Source organism: Heterocephalus glaber, unplaced genomic scaffold (assembly GCF_053883595.1).
Source record: "Heterocephalus glaber isolate CG9 unplaced genomic scaffold, H.glaber_assembly_v1.0 deba00000594, whole genome shotgun sequence".
NCBI classification, from domain to species: Eukaryota; Metazoa; Chordata; class Mammalia; order Rodentia; family Bathyergidae; genus Heterocephalus; species Heterocephalus glaber.
Genome location: NW_028258151.1, coordinates 30,556,840 through 30,573,194, shown reverse-complemented (window position 1 = coordinate 30,573,194; position 16,355 = coordinate 30,556,840). Strand labels below are relative to the sequence as shown.

Here is a 16,355-nt window from a genome sequence, read left to right as displayed (position 1 = left end):
CACCCACTTTGGGTTGGGGCAAAGGAGTTTTACGCTGGCTGGAAGCATCCTATGCTCGGAGGGATTGGGGGAATGATTGTTTCCCACAGGCCTGAAGCAGGAATCAATTCATTCTTGGGCAACACTAACATTTCTCAGCCAAGAAGAATTGATTATGTTGTCAGGTTCCTAGGGACAACCAAGGAGTAAGTGACTGGCTGCCTGGAGGTCTATTTATTAAGACATCAACAAGATAGGAGAATGGGAGGTTCTTAGATTGTGAGCTTCCATCCTTCCCAGAAAAATATGGGCAAGCATCCACTGACAAAGAGCCTTTATAGGATCCTTCAGACTCAAGTAGGAAAAGGTTGTGGAGCCTAAGACTCAGGAGAACCATGTTAAGAAGACAGGCCTGCACCTCAGTGGCACATTTACTGACTGTAGTCCTGAATATAGGAGGAACCGCACACTCTGTGTCCCAAGCAAAGGCCCACTGACCTCAAGTCTGACTGCAAACCCAGAATTAGGGCTGTGATCGGCATCAGCCTTGCACTATAATGTCCAAAAGGGCAATCTTACCAAATAAAGGCCTGGGTGGAAAAATCTACCTGTTTTCCAGGGGTGGATCTACAGACCACAGTCCCTGACTCTGAAGCACCTTAGTGATCAGCTTCATGCCATGTTGTGGTCGAAGGATAATCCTGGTACTCAGGGACCTGGCAGGTACCACACCTATGAGCACTCTCAGTAACAGGCTTGCTTGCTATGGGTCTGGGGCTGTAGCTGAGAACCCTGAAACTCCCCTTACACTTAGCTCTAGCTTTAGAAACAGAAAGAGAATACTGCATGATCTCACTCATATGTGAAGTTTAAAGTAGTTGATCATATAGAAACACAGACTAGAATGGTAGTTGTTCCGAGTTGGAGGTCAGAAAAAAACAAAGGAAGATTTTGGTCAAAGAATACAAAGTTTCAGTTATACAAGATGAATAATTTCTGGACATCTAATATACAGCATTGTGACTATAGTTAAAATACCTTATTGGGCACTTGAAATGTACTTTTGCAAAGCGGGTAAATCTCAAGTGTTCTCACTACACACACACACACACACACACACACACACACATGCACGGTAAAGGTAAAATAGCCATGTGAAGTTAAAGATATATTAACCAGCTTGATTATGGTGATCAAATCACAATGTAGAAGTATACTAAAGCATTAAATTATATATACTTTAAATCTATATAACTTTTGCTTGTAAATTATACTCCCAATGAACTTGAAAGAGTTGCATGTAAAGAAGGGCATGTTTCAGAAAAACCGACAAGCGTATCTCTCAGGTAAACAGTCAGCTCCCTCAGAGAATACAGAGTGCACAGACGCCAATAAGACTTCGTTGCTCCGAATTTAGAGGCATAATCAAAAGAAAGAAAGATGCATGAACCTCACAGCAAGCTTTTAATTTTGACTGTTAGATTGGATATCTTAGTCTAAGAAAGATGAGGAAAACCACAGTGCCCATGTGAGTGTGCACTTAGAAGCAATTGAAAGCTCTTCTCCCTGAGCACATTGGAAAGGAAGAGGCTATACCATGAAATTGTTTTGTGATTGCCTCCCATGAGTCATACTTGTGCCCCATGCTGGCTGATGACGCATGCTCTGTAATTGTAGCAGGTGCTGAAGATGTTCAATACAAGGTGGCACCTAACAATGGAATGATGTGTGGTGTTTGGGAAGCACTGTGCAAGTGTTATGTGGGAGTCTAGGCAGGGAGCCAATGAGGTAGTTAATTACTTAACTCACAGGTATAGAACAAAGATTGGTCTCTGGGAATTCATTTCCTGCAATAGAGCCCTTTGGTAGCTCATCTAGATATCTTTACCAGACTGGTGCACCTATACTCTAGCTGTTGGAAATGTTGGCTGGTAAATGCTGACACCTGCATCCATTTCCTATGAACTTGCCTTGGCTGACATGCATCTCTTAGAGATGTCTGGGAGATGCTATCTACCTCTTAGATGTGTTCCACAGGCATTGCTTAACAAATAAGATTTAAAAGCCTAACCACCTTGCCTCAAAGCCAGATGACTTTGTAGATCTTGATATAATCCAGAGCTCTCCAGGTGATCAACCCCACTCTAGATTTCAGTAAAGTCATGTATTTTCTTAGCCTCTTCCTCTCCTTTAACCTGCTTTCCTATCTTTCTTACAATTTTTAACTCATTTATCTTGTGACATAGAAGCCTACTTCTTTTGAGTGAGACTCGGAGCAAGAAAAAGCTTCTTTCTACATCCAGGGTGCTGCTTTTCCACTTGAACCATATGGCTCAGCTGATCCCATGCTGCTAGAGGTATTTGTAGTGAGCAAAGACACCAGGTGGTGTGTCTGGTCAGCCCCAGTAGGACAGTTACTGCACAGATCCTTAAGGCTCTGGAGTATGGCCATGCCATCTGCAAAACAGAAACATGCATAATTCCAAAAGTAGCTGCTGGAGTGGTACTAGGTCCTGTTAGCAACTGGTTATGTGACCATGGGGCATGAAATGAGTACGAAGCCGGCAGAGCCCACCAGGAAGTACATGCTGTTAGACACATTAGTCACAAAGTTTAGTGGACTCAGCAACACTCCATTGCAAGATGGCATTTGGACTTGTGGAATTAAAGCCAAGAAGGTTCTGGGATCACTAATTAGTTGCATGAGTAGGTAGCCTTGAGTCCCATGTCAATCACCATGTTGCTCTCACTACCTTCCCTCACTTCACAGAGGTGGCTGCAGGGGAGCTCCTTATGAGCAGCTGATGGAGCAGGAAAAAAACCAAAAAAACTGTGTCTAGTTTATGCAGAAGTCAGCTCAGATACAGTACATTGGTGCAAGCCAAAAAAAAAAAAATGGACTGTGGCTGTATTGCCCTACTCATGAGTTGGTTTCTGAAATTGTGGTGAGTAGGAATTCTCCCAGTGGAGAGAGTGGCGGAGTTTTTAGGTAGTTTCCTTGTCATCTATTTTGTGTGAGGAAGGAAATGTCCTCCATTGTGAAGATTGAGGTGCAGTGGTGAATTGCTCCATTTTATTAAGAGCTTGTAAGGCATGAGATTAGAAGACCAGTAACAAGGAGTCCTTGAGGAGAGTTATGTGGATGGACTTATAGAAGCATTACATCTGTGGGGAATCTGTGCATTGCACATTAATGATCACAATAGAATACTGCAGAAGAGTTTTTTTTAAAAAACCAAATGTATAGAATAACTTGGCCACTAGCTATTATCAATCTTGTCTTCCAACTGCACGATGGAATAATAAAAGAAAAAGCTACAGTGGGGGAGATGGAGACTATGCAAAATATAGCCTGAGTTTCCTCTTACCAAGCCTGGTGTATCTAGTGCCTCTGCCAAATACCAACTTTCTAGTATCAGAGAATACCAAGCCTTCCACGTTGTACTTTCCTGAAGATGGCCAGTCATTCATTTAGTATAGAGTTGATTACATAGGACATCTTACTCTTATGGAAAAGATAATAATTCACTGAGATTTTGAATGACACATATTCTAGACATGGTTTGTGTGGTTGGCTGCAATGTTTTTTTCCAGACTATTTGCCAGTGGTATTGATTGACAATGTGGGATTCTGTGTCATTTCTCTTTAAACCAAGGTACCCACTTGATACGCTGAAGGTACATGAGTGAGAATATGTCCATGAAACTATTGCCCTAATAGAGCGTTGGACTGTGTCCTTGAAAGAAAAATAGTGGCCAGGTTGGAGAGAGGGTCCTATAAGGATGAGGCAACATGTAACATATACCTTAAACCAACAGCCACTGTGTGGTTGATCTACAATGGATAGGATATTTGGGTCAAGTAGGTTAGTATCCTATTCACGATCACTGTCAAGACTTACTTGGAAAATTTGTGTTTTTGATGCTTATAATTTCAGAGTCCCTAAGTATGCTGATCCCTAGAGAAAAGCTGCTTCCTGAAGGACACTTGTAAATACCAAATAGTTTCTCTAGTGTGAGAAACTGAAAGTGTAAATAAGGATTAAAATGATTAAAATGAATAATTGATAATTTGAAATAGGAAGAAAAGGTCCAAAGGGGTAGGAGAAGTGGGAGGGGAAGGGGAAAGGAAAGAACAGAAAGGAAAAATTATGAGAAAAGAAAAAAATGGAAACAAAGTCTATATAAATAGGGAAGGGTGGAGGGGGTGAAGGGTGCGCAGGTAATGGGGAAAAAATAAGAACCAAGATACATCATGTACAGGTACAAGCACCCAATGATAAATGTAAATGTATTGTACACTTAAAATGTACCAATAAAAGAATTTAAGCAAAAAAAAAAAAAGAGTTTCTCTAAACTTAAAGTTGTGTTGTTGGCTGGTCACATTGGGATTCTTGCATTCATTGAAAGCAGGCACTCATCATTCACCAAACTGGAAAGAGAAATAAATAGGCCTAATTAACACAAGGAAGTAAGACATCCTGGAAAGGAAATATTCAATGCATTCCTGGCACTACTATGACGGATTTTAACAGTATATCGCTAAATATCATAACCATGTTTTGATAAGGGCATGGTAATCAAGGGAACAGATCCCTTGGGGATGTGAGTCTGGGTCTCCCATCCAGGCAAGCCAATAGCAGATGCGAAGGATCTCTGAGTAGCAGAAGTATTATTTAGTTTCAACTTCAGTAGCTGGGGCTGGAGTTCATTCCACTGTGCCTCAGTTTACCAGTTTCTCCAGAGTTGCACCTAGCCAGAATCTTGGAGAATCTTTATTTGGATGGAGAAAGCTTAATGTAGGATGAACATGGCTCTGAGCAGTGCAGGAAGGTAGTAGGCACTCCAGTGCCATGTGCAGTCTCTTCCTACCTGTTGGGAATGCGCGTTGCTAAGGCCTCATACAGACATTCTTCTCTTGAGATCTGATGGAGTAACGTCTCAGGTACACACCGAGGATGTTGTGCCCCAGGCCAAGTCTATGGTGACTCATCCAGGCAATAGGGAACAGACTTGAGGTAGACACTCTTTTTTTTTTTTTAACTTTAAAAAGTCTTTTATTTTTCCAGTGCAAGTATGTCAACAAACTCAATGAGGGAAAAAAAACTCTATCAATGCAAACAATGTACAAAGGCCATTGTTTGTCCTTGTTCATATCAAGCACATGGAAAAACTCATCCTGTAGTAAAAAGAACTTTAAACAGTGTGGTTAGGCTCTCAATTTTTCCAAAGTCCTTCAAAGTCATAAACAATTCACACGGTAGGAAAAAAATCTATGAGCATAGACATTGTGGTAAAGACTTCAGTTGTTTTAGTTACCTTCAGCCAGTAGGGAGAGACAGTGATCGCAGAGTTGCAATGTCTGCAGGCTTTCAGAGGATGCTGGTTACCTTCTTCTGACTTTGTCTCCATTTTCTTCTCACAGTTGCAACATCATAGAGCATTGTTGAAGGTTGCTGTTTGTTCAATACCCCCCCCATTAAAGTTCTCTCTCTCTCCCTCGCTTTTCTATGCCATCTTTGACTTTCTCAATTCTTGCCTGATTGCACCAACAAGCTCTTTAGTTTTGTCAGTTCTTTTCTTGTTTCATCTAAAATGTCCTTCTTTAGCCTGTTTAGCTGAGTTCTTCTGTCTGGATGCCATTGGCACAGGTCTGTGACAAAGGTATGGATTTTGGTCTGGAGATGACAGGCATTTGCTGTTATTCACTACATTTACTTTTTCTATGGGTTCAGGTATACTTCTTGAAGAGGTCTTAAAAGCTCTAAGATCAGTATCTTCGCTTTTGTCCTCTCTTTGTTCTGCTTCTATTGTTGATTTCTTGAGCAGTTCTCCTGTCCAGGGGCACTCAGGTCTTCCCTTAAATCACTGGCCCCTAGAGGAAGGGGCCCATTCCCAAGACCCATGACTGGCATTGGATGAGGCTAGGTTTACACCAGTGGAACTCCCTCTGCTAGGGAAAGAGACATTCTCCACCTGTGATACTTTCCAAACTTTTGCTCCAGCAATTGCAGCTTAAGTCCGGTTAAAGTTAGACTCGTGTAGTCCAGAGAAAAAGCCAGTCTTAGGGAGGGATGGGGCAGGAAGAGTTGGTGGAGGGGTGTCTGACTGGAAAGAGGGGGGTAAAAGTGTGAGTGGGAGACCCAGAAGAGAGCACGGGGATGACTGCGGTGAGGGTTCCTGGGGTGGAGGGAGGGCTAAGGACTGGGCAGGACTGGGGGGAGCAGAGGAGGGGGTGAAGGTGCAGGTGGTCCCAAGACAAAGCCAGAGCTTGACACTCTGAGCTCCCTCACATTCAAACTGCTCCCTTTCCAGCTGCTCCTGTGGCTCCATCTGCTCTTGATCGAGCCATTTCTGTGTTTGCGTTCTTCTTGTTGTCTCCAGTTGTTCTAAGTGCTCCTTTTCCAGGCTCTCTCTAGCCTTTCCCTTTTCATTCTCTCTCTCTGGACTTCCCCTCTCCACCTCCTCCTTTTGTCACTGTTGTTCTTGCAGTAGCCTTCTCTGAATTTCTAATTCTTCTTGGGATGGGCTATTTTCCACTTGAGCAGGTAGTTAGCTGTGAATTCTGTCTAGGCAATGTTGGCCCTGCTTTGTGAATTCAGCACTTCCAAAGCTTGCATCGTGGGGCGACACTGGCATCCTCCTTGCTGCCAAAGTGGAAGCTTTACACGGGTTTGGCATCCTGCCCTGGCGGACGGTCTGTGTAACTTGACTGTATGTCTACCTTCGGGAATGGCACAATTTATCACGACCTGGGGGTCCTGGCTCTTCTTGCCCACCTCTCTGAGCGTGTTGTTGCTAGCGTGGGGTCGGAACTGGACTCTGCTGAACCCTGAGGAGCCCGGGCCACCACCGGCTTCTCCTTGGCATCCTTGTAAAGTATCACAGCAGCTTTCGCCTGACAGATGCTCTGGTCACTCCAGGCCCCGGCGGCTCAAGCGGGACGCATCGGGGGCGGCGGCGGCTGCACCAGGTCCACACGGAGCAGCGGGCCTAGGGCGAGGGGCCCAGCCGAATGCTTCTGGCTCCGATGCGATCGCCTCGCCCTCCACCTTTCCTGTCTCAAAATTTAAAAAAAAAGCTGAAGTAGACACTCTCTCTCAGGGTTGTATCACTATACAGTAAACTCCCGAGAGAAAGAGTGCACCCTTGAATTTTGAGACTCCTGAGACCCTTGGTTTCTTCACTCCAGTCCCTGCCTTGGCTGTACCCTCACTCAGGCTGTGCCTGGAACACATGAACTTTCTCATACAGTGGTAAGTGGCCTGTTCCCCACTTTTCTAAGTACGGAACTTCTGTGGTACAGTTCATGCTTCAGATATTTCTGCAGGATTAGGCTGAGGCCACATTTTACCTGAAACGACATCTATTTTTTTTTTTTTACCTTATTTAATTACAAGTTTCTCTTTAGATGACACTCTCAATGAATCACTTGCCATCTCAATGAATCATTTGCATATATATATATCTGCAACTGATGAATATGACATTTAACTCTCAAGTTCTGGGGCCTCATTAGGCTTCTCAGAGCAGACTGAATTTCATAATACCCTTAGATTACAGCTTCCATAGTAAGCTGTTGGCCTTAAGTGAGATTCTTACATCTCTGAGTGTCACTTTTTTCTCTGAAAAAGAGAGTTGATATATAGGGATGTAATAACACGTGCACACACACATACACACACACACATGCATCTCTTTGCACTGAGTCTGGCATATAAATGTTCAATAAATGATAGATGCTTTTATTAGTAGTATAAAATAGTTTATGCTTGGCATTTTTCCTACACTTCTCCATGTTTATTTAGTACCTTGAGTCATTTTAGTAAATTTTGAGGAATAAAACACCAACTTTATTATTGATCAGAGCCAATTTAGAGCATAAATCTTTCATATACATCCACAATCAAACTTTCTATGAGTTTGCCTTGATTTAAACTTAATCACAATTAATAGGCAATGTTGGATAACTCTAAAACTTTCTGAGGAGTAGAATGTGTGCATACTGAGGAGATGACTCTTCTGAATATTTTTTATTATTTTATCTCTCTTCTTTTCAGCTGTGTGATAAATTATATTATTTTATGTTTTTTTTCTTCAGGGTACTTATGTCTTCCAATCTGGGTGCTTATTACCTAGAGGCAGCTCTCTTACATTGACTGTATGTTTAGCCTTGTTCCTCACACTGAGTATATACCCCAGAAGGTTTATAGAATAAATGATAAATGTAACAATTTTAAACCAGTCCTTGCAGCTATTTACCTTGGGATAAGCTAACACACAATTAACATAATTGTCTATGTGGGAAGTGACTCAAGCACAAATCACTGTCTTTGGTTTGAAGCATTTATATATTTTTTTAAACTTTGAGATAATATTTGAAACAAAGCATTTTTCTACCCATAGATGGATCAGTTTATCTATCTGTCTGTCTATCTATCCAGTTAAAAGACTGATACGAAAAATCATTTGACTGGGATTTGATTAAAAATAAATTTCCAGAAATTACAAAGAATGATAGGCTGTGTAAACACTAACCAAGAGAAAGCTTACACAGCCTCACTGACATAAAATAGCATTAAGGAGATAGTGATTAATAGCACAAAGAAGACTATATCACAAAAATAAAAAGGGAAACCCACTAGGAAGATGTAACAGTTCTTAATATATATGTGCCTAATAACACAACTTTAACGTACACAAGGGAAACATGGACAGAGCTAAAAGAAACTATAAAGTTACAATCATGTTGAAAAACGAAACCATAAACCAACAAAAATCTCCTAAGGGAAAAAGTAACTGTGACACGAAGAGAGAATCTTGAAGGATTCCTTCTACTACTGTCTCTTACCAAAAGACAAAGCAGAAGCCCCTCTTTAGAAATGTAGGCATTAAGAAGTAACTGTTTTCCATGTATGTATTTTTATATTGAAGACTATAAATGAGATGAGAAACTAAAAATAAGAGGATGGGATTAAGTGACTTATTAGAGCCAAAAATCAATAAGAGCTTAAGACACTGGGTAAGCTATATCTAATTTCTGAATTATTCTATCCCATTTATATGATATTCCCTCTTCCTCCTATGCTGTTCCCCATCTCATCCTTGTAAACTCCTATTCCTCCTTGAAGTCAATTCAGGGGTCACCTTTTCCAGAAAGTTCTTCCTGAGTCCCACAGGCAGACTTTGGAACATGCATCTTTGTGATTTACTTTGTTTCGATTCTGTTGATAAATTGTTCTTTAATTATCTGTCTGCAAGCTTGTCTTCGGTTAGATGAAGATTTTTTCTTTTATATTCCCAGTAGCATCATATTTCAACCTTAGCAGAATCCCTAGTGCCTAAGTAGTAATTTTGTGGAAGACATTCAAAAATCATTTGTTGAATGAATAAAAAGCTATTGAAAAAAATGAGGAAATCTTAATTGCTAATGATGATGAAGGGCAAACAGTTTTCTGGGCATAACTTTCTCAGAGAATGTGCCACAGTCTAGTTCAGGTGATTATGCTTTCTAGGGGACCCAGCTAGTAAACTCAAGATGTTTGGTGGTAATAGTCTATGTTCTATGGCCAGTTCTACTCCAGCAATTGATTTATTTCTGGATCTAAGTAAGTATTTTGATTGGGGGAAAAGAAACTCTTTCTTCTTATTTTGCTGCCTCCCCTTTTTAAATTTTTAATGGGTAATCTCTGAGTCCTGAAAGCCTTGAATCTCAGCTTCTTGCATATCTTTGTACTTTTCTTCCATAGAGTTTCTGTGGTGAAGACTCACAGGCCTAGCAATGTCCTAAATACATGTCAGCAGGTGTTGAAAGCATGCAGGTGAGAAGGTGCCATCACTTCCCATGTAATTGGAACAAGGCAGAGGACATTGCGTACAGTGATCTGACAAAAAGATTAACCTGTCTCCTCTACTGTAAAGTGGTAATGGGCTCATTTGTTACTCATGACACTGCTTGTCACCACATGAGAGCCTAACACACTTTCTAGCACACTTTTCCTTGGATCCTTGACCAAAGAACTGAAAATGGAGATGTGAAGACCCGACCCAGAAATTGATCTATTTATAGGACACACTTCAAAGTTCCTGGGAGTGTTTTGTTTCAGCCACAGATATGAGTACCGGCCCAGGTGCTTAGTGGCTCGTTAAAATCTAGGTGGATAAAGAAGATTAAATAACAGGCCTCAGAGTCATGCTTTTCATTTATTTCCTTTTTATTTTATGACTTTCCTGGTAATTTATGATTAGGAAAAATTTGAGCACATTTGCTTGTAGATTATTGTGAAATAAGGCTACTGATAGAACCCAAAGTGATGCAAATTAATGTCCCAAGCATACTACCTGATTGACTACAAGAACATTTTCGTAATTGGAGAGAAGATGAACATTTTGTGGGCTATATATTTACCTTTGTAGCCTAATAGGTTAACAATGTTTGGCATGCCAAAGAAATAATTAAAAATATTTAAAATCCATACATAAGGAAGTGTCCGTTACAGAATTATTTATAATACAAAAAATGAAATAAAACGCTTTTCATTATAAGTTTGGATAAAAATTTTCTGGCATGACAATGCAAAGCGATATCATGACACTATTTAAAAAATGGTAATTGGGCTGGAGATTTAGCTCAGTGGTGCTGAGCCTGCCTTGCAAGTCCAAGGTCTTGAGTTCAATCCCAGTACTAGAAAAAAAATGATAATAAATACTAGTGAAATTATTGGTAAAAAACTTCAATGCGATTGTGTGAAGACAGTGGGCTTCCCATTATGCAGGTGAAGAAATGGAGGCTTAGAGTGGATAAGTAATTCACTCAGGTCACATTGCTGTTAAGGCTCAGAGTGATAAATTTAAGCAGTCTGATACCAGATTCTATGCTCTTAACTCCAGCATGACACTGTCTAAAAGACTTCACTAGAAGAATAGCAATAGCAATGCCATGCTCACCACCACCTATCCTTTAGAGGTAACTTCTTCCAATCCTGGTACTTAACTCCTTTTCTAAATAATATACTTCATTTTTAGATACTACCTATTGTATTTAAATTAGGTAGGATAACACTACTATCACTATCTTGTATTCAATGTTTTCCTCCAAATATATTACACGTGACAGAAATAACCATTGCTACCAAAAAACTATTGTTTACTTCTTTTTATTTCTTCTTGTGCACAACTATTCATATTTTCTTGAGTTAATCAGTCTCTTATTTATTCATTCTCTTAAGTTTTGGTCTCTACCATTAATTCTCTTTTACAACTTTAGTTTCCTTCCCAATTGTGCAGTCTCTTTAAATATTAATCAAACAAGTGCAGAACCTGTTAGTTCTTTTTCATTTTTTCTTCATGGTTTTCCCCCATAGAGACCTCTGACTTCCTGATTTATTCTGAACTTTCTCTTTACAGATGCTACATAGCTCTTTTCCTGAGATGTTTTATTTTTTCTAATCAGAGTGGAGTCACTGTTTGTAAGATCTTCTTTCATGATTTTCTCCCTCATGTTGGTGGAGCAAATGTGTAAGAATCTTCTCAGGAAAAAACACATGAGCCATCAATTTTGTGAGCCATGGGTATCATGTGGGGGAGTTTTTCATCTATATTAACAGATTGTATACATTTTTCCATACTTTGCATTGAGTGGTGTTACATTAATAACTTGAAATGGACTGGAGTGTCTTTGTCCCATAGAAGTCAGCAAACACTACAAGTGCTTTTGCTTGTTTATTTCTCCAAGACAGCCAGTTGCTAAATATTTACCAACACACCATTGCTGCAACTTGTTACATGTGAGCTTTTCAGGGGTGTTTGCTGTGTGTTGCTGAATGAAATGGTTCTCATCACCATCCTTCTCTGCCAGTACTGGCTAGTTGCTTTCTCTGATCTGCTTACTCTTCCAACATCTTTCCTTCATCAACAGCACACATTTTTCAATTCTATCATGTACATCCAGATTACCATCCTTGACAATTAAACAGTTGAAGGCAGAAAGCCTAGGCAAGAAATGGTGCTGACTTGGACCAGAGCCAGAGGGATGACTGTAGAAATAGAGTGAACTAGACTGACTTAAGTGTTTTTTTTTTTAACAAGAGGAACAAATGAAAGAAGTTTCAAAAATGTTTCTCAGGTGCCCAAATAGCTGAGTCTATGAGTTGCTATTTTCCATGTAATAAGAACATAAAAATCTAAAGGTGATGCAAAATCTGAAACGATGTTCAAGAGTTTGTGTTTGGGTGTGTTAAGTTTGAGAGGCCTGAAGGTCATGCAAGCAAAGGTGTCCAGCTTGCAGTTGACCATTTGATAATGGAGGACAATAAAAAGGCCTAGTGCACTTTCAGCCCTCACCCATAATTAATTTTTCTTCTAGGGAAGCTGTTGGCATTTATAGGTGGGTTCATGTGTATTCTTGTGACCACATATGGAAAACCGCCCACTGACCCATGTGTAACTCATTACAGGGTTTTGAGTATCCTTAGTAAACTTCATGGAGATGTTCTTTAATCTGTCTGGTCATTGGGAATACCGATGGCATCTGATGTTGAGTTTTGCTGCTAGTGAACCAAAGTCTCTTATCATGACATCACTGCGCCCCACCTCTCTCGCATCCCCTCCTCTGGCTGACAGCACATAGTCTAGGACTAGGCAGATCCTTCCATTCTGCCCATGCCTTGGGATGTCCTACATCAGTGTCCACTACAGGAATTCTTCATGGCTTCCTAAAGCAGTCTCCTGAGAGGCTGTTAGGCCACTGACTCAGTTACCTTCCTTTCCATCACGTAGATTCATGGGGACTTCTAGACACCATCTATACCTATGCATGCTGATGAAGACTTGAGAGACATCCTTAGTTCTTCCTGCAAATTATCTCTCAGTTATAATTTAGACTACTGCTTAGATAATATCTTATTAGACATGGTGGCTCTGCAAAGGAAATGGAAATTTTCTCAGTTGGTAGTCCAAGATGTTAGAAGTGAGCTCTGTTGTTCTGTTCTTAGCTCAGATTTTAGGGTTATTTTAAAACAGCATTAACTATTATGTTTCTGACCCAGAATGAAGAGATAGGCTATGTATGCTTCATTGTTTTCCCTGCTTCTTTATTGCTGTCTCTTTTCTTTTCTTTTTTTTTTTGGTACCGGGGATCAAACTCAGGTCCTTGTGCTTGCAAGGCAGGCTACGGAATCACTGGGCTAAATCCCCGGCCCTTACTGCTGTCTCTTTTATATCCAAAACCTGTCAGACTTGTTTTGTCTTCCACTATCTATCAGGTAGGTGGAGAAAAACTTGCTCACATTAAATCCTCCATGCCTATTATCTGTAGTTTCTAGTAAGATTCTATTTTCAAACTACAAGCTTTATTGTACCTGAAGGTAGTTTCTGGAATTTGAAAGTTTAGCCCTTCAAAACTAATGCATGTTTACGTACTCTAAAAATGTCAGCTTTGAGGATTGATACAAACACTGGTCTATTTCTTCCTCTTGGATTTCTTGCTTTAACAATATGAATCATTCCCAAGCAGCCTGACTTAAAAAATGAGAGAAATGTCATATTGCATGAGATAAATAGAAGAGTACATTTCTCTCTCTGTGTGTCTCTGTCTCTGTCTCTCTCTCTCCATCCTTACTGTATGTAAATGGCATTTGAAGTACTGTGTATTATCTGTGTTTGTGCATATGCACAACTCTTTTAAGAAGCTTAAAGGAAAGAAATATCAATACCTGTTCAGAGGCAGTGTGGGCTATACTGATAAATAGCTAAAAATAATAGAGCATGTTTGATTGCTGATGGGAATAATCCATCAGTGGGGAGAGAGACTTAATATAAAAGAGAGGATAATTTAAGAACTGTGATATTGAGGACTAGAGGGAGAAGGGGACCCAAGACTTCTGACAAGAGGATGGGAGATTTCTTTGCTTGTTAAAAAGCAGTGGCATGGTGAAGGTGCTGACTCATTTGTAGAATCATTGGTGGGACTTGTGTGAATTCATAAGTAATAGTGCCTACATTTACATGAAGTGTGAGATAAGGAAATAGAGGAGAGAAGGAGGTAAACATTTTGAAAAGAACAAAAGATGTGAAATATCTATTGCAGGTGCTAAGAGAGCACAAGAAATACCAAGTACAAGTTCTGGACTTGGTAATCTTTAGAATCCTACTGAATTCTAGATTTTGTCATTCTTTTTACTGGTTCATAAGGCATGTGAGTATTTTGTGGCCACTAACAATTAAAGCAACAGTCTTCAAAATTTCTTATACCCCACAATGATATCCTATGTTCCTTTGCAAATTTGGAAGTGTTATTATTAGGACCCGGGAAGCTTTCTGTATTTGCTCTTCATATATCACTGGATAGAGCACATGGGATGCTCTGTAAAATTACATCAAGGCATCATTCACTCTTCTGTTCCTCTCTTTTCACCCTTGTGGTCTCTTCAGATTTGCTCATGTCCCCTAACGTGTGTGAAAAGAAAGTCAGGAAAATTAATCTAGTGAGTTTTAAAATTTGTTTATTACCAGAATCTTTGCCTGTTATGAAAAAAGTACCTGAAATGCAACACTAAAAACAGATGATCTGTTTGGTCAAATGGTAGAAGGGTTTCTGAAGCTATCATCAATGGGCCCCTCCTATATCACTGCCATTATCTCTGTGATATTTAAGGGTGTGCAGTGCTCACTCTGTAGATCCGTACATCAATTTTTTTCTGGCTTTGGCTTAGACATGAGACTTCGGTTCTTTACTTAAATAATTGAACAAATTTATATCTTTGCTTCTTAGGTCTTTGAGACTATCTGCAATCTAAACTTCTATTTCATACATGGGGAAACTGACACCCAGAGAAGGGATGTGATTTGCCTCAGTATATTTAGGTAGTGTCCTGGCAGGTGTTTAGAGAGCACAAGAAATGCCAAATAGCTGGAACTGAACTTCTAATTATCTATTTTCTGAATACATGAATCTTCTAGTGCAGTGACCTACCCTGAAGCTCAGGGAGTGCTTGCAGAAGATCTGTTCTTTAGGATCCCACTTGAGGAGCCATGTTTAGGCTCTTGAGGAGGCATATTTGTACCAGCTTGTCTCTTTTCCAGCCCCGGTGCATCATTTATTTAATTTTCTCAGTCTACTACTCCATTAGCTTTATCCTATGGTGGGGCTGGCCCATTTATCCCTGCTTAAAATTTATTCAGATGTTTCATTGCTCATCAACACTCTAACAGGACAATTTACAGCCCTGAAACTCCACACATCGCTGCTTAATTACTGCTGGTTGACAGATGTCACTTTCACTGTCCTGTCTTCCCACTCTCCCTTAGTGGCACACACTCAGAGGAGAGGCTTATTCTTTAAATAAACCTTAAAACACAAACACAATCAAAGATTAACAGAGAGACAGCAGCTCTGTGTTTCTGCCCGATCGGATTCTAGTCATCTGGGGGAAGTTAGAGGCTGTATCTGCCACCTCATTAGGACTTTAAGCCCACTTTCAAGATGTCTTGTCTTGTCTTTTCTTTTCTTACCAAATAAAATAAGTTGGGAAAAAGGAAGGATACAGAATAGGTGAGTGGGCTTCCTCATCTGCCATGCTTGTCATTCCATTGTTAGGCTACTCTCTGCTCATGCTTGTTCCTTACTCAACTGTGAAATTGGAGTCCTAAGATGAATGTTGCATTTCCATTGTCAGCACACTCTCCTGTTGGAGGACAGTGAAGGGGGACTGCTTTGGGAGCTTTAGAAGGAGATACAGAAGATGACAAACACTCTTGGCATCCAACAATAGGCCTAATTTATTTGGTATTATCAAATTATGGTTTTCTCTAACTATGCATGCCCCCTACATACATATAAATCCTGTTTCCAAGGATACTGTAAATATTGCAGAGAGGCTCTGAGCATGAACAGCTCCTTCAAAATGAGATATTAATAGCTCATAACCTTTTCTTTGATACAGTCCCCTTAAAACAGGCTGTGTTTGATGCTTAAAAATAAGGAAGAATTTCAGATAATTAATTAGCTTGGGCTGTGTAAGATAGGATTTATGCAGGCTTCTACTAATCTACTGCATCGGTTATCTAGCGCCACAGTAATACTGAATAACAATCAACATTTTAGCAGTATAAATCAATAAATACAGTTGTGAGTTTTAGCTGGTCTGACTTGGATCAGATGATCTCAGCTGGATTTAATTAGATGTCTGTGTTTAGCTGCAGCATGTGGATGGCTCTGTTGTTTTTGGCTGGGCTTGCTTGTGTATTGGGGACTCTCTGGATGATGGACTTGGCTGGGATGACCAGGCCATCTTGGTCTTGCTCTGCATCTCTTTTATTTACTGCTAGGTTGGCTGAGACATATTTTTAGTAGATATGGCAGAGGCCATTGCACACAT

The 16,355-nt window shown here is 40.2% G+C and overlaps 1 pseudogene; it reads right to left on the bottom strand.

Annotated features, from left to right (window-relative positions):
- Nucleotides 1-5,487: 5,487 nt before the first annotated feature.
- Nucleotides 5,488-6,895, bottom strand: LOC110350687 (protein enabled homolog pseudogene; annotated as a pseudogene).
- Between the last annotated feature and the right edge of the window lie 9,460 nt (nucleotides 6,896-16,355).